Here is a 1,005-nt window from a genome sequence, read left to right as displayed (position 1 = left end):
ATTTAATGCAAAAAGAAAAGATATCTTTCTGATTAAAAAAAAACAGCTTGTAACACTTTATCTGGCTCACCCTGCATTTATGGCCATCCTAGATTTGTGTCCTTTGGATTTTTTTTCTGCAGTTACATGAAAACTAAAGTTTATAGTTATCAAAAACCAAAACTTGGGAGCAACTTATACAAATAACATGTATTGCAAGTTAAGACATATGAAATTACATTTTGTAACATTTATTATAAGACCGAATACAACTATGTTTATATATAAAAGGTCACCAATTTGAACAATATTTAGAAAGTGTAAGTAAAAATTAAAGTAAAACAAAAACTATACCAGCAATTAAAAAGAATTGTTCCTTGAATGGATAAGCATGTAGTCTCTTATTTCCATTAGAGCTTCTAACAAATGTACATACATGTATGACCTTTCTGGTTAAAAATAACAAACAACAAAATAAATGGAGGGGGAGAAAAGAAAGTGTAAAGAAAATACACAAAGTATATACATAAAAATAAAGGAAATGATTGTCATTTTAGATCTTTATTATATCTTAGTGACAGTAGAAACACTTTACCTTGTCAAATTCATATGAACAAATATACATTTTTAATACTATGCTTATGGGACATTTTTTATTTTGTTTTGTTTTTTTTTTCACCTTTTTAACCACCTTCCTTCTAAAGGTAATTTAATTAAAAGAGATTCTATACGTTATTTCATATAAAAGCTACTTCTGTTATTGTATTTGTCCATTTGAAACTATTTGAAACAAAAAAAAATATCAATGAATACTAGAGCCAAGTATCTGATATATATAATATTTCGCTAAAGCTATAATATGCTATGTATTTTCCAACATCTGTGAAATACTACCTTACAAATGTTGTTGCAAAGAATCATTCTTACTAGCTAAAAGATACTGCTTCAAGAATTATATTAGAGCCAAGAGATTAAAGTTATCTTTAAAATTTTGAATAAGAATAAATAGTACAAATTACATTTCTT

The 1,005-nt window shown here is 26.1% G+C and overlaps 1 protein-coding gene across 1 annotated transcript in view; it reads right to left on the bottom strand.

Moving 5' to 3' along the window:
• The window catches only part of LOC108572030 (zinc transporter 1), a 16,503-nt gene that overhangs the window by 14,682 nt on the left and 816 nt on the right, over positions 1-1,005 (bottom strand). The window lies entirely within an intron of this gene.

The sequence above is a fragment of the Habropoda laboriosa genome, unplaced genomic scaffold (assembly GCF_001263275.1).
Source record: "Habropoda laboriosa isolate 0110345459 unplaced genomic scaffold, ASM126327v1 scaffold67, whole genome shotgun sequence".
NCBI classification, from domain to species: domain Eukaryota; kingdom Metazoa; phylum Arthropoda; class Insecta; order Hymenoptera; family Apidae; genus Habropoda; species Habropoda laboriosa.
This window is presented reverse-complemented; position numbering and strand designations above follow the sequence as displayed.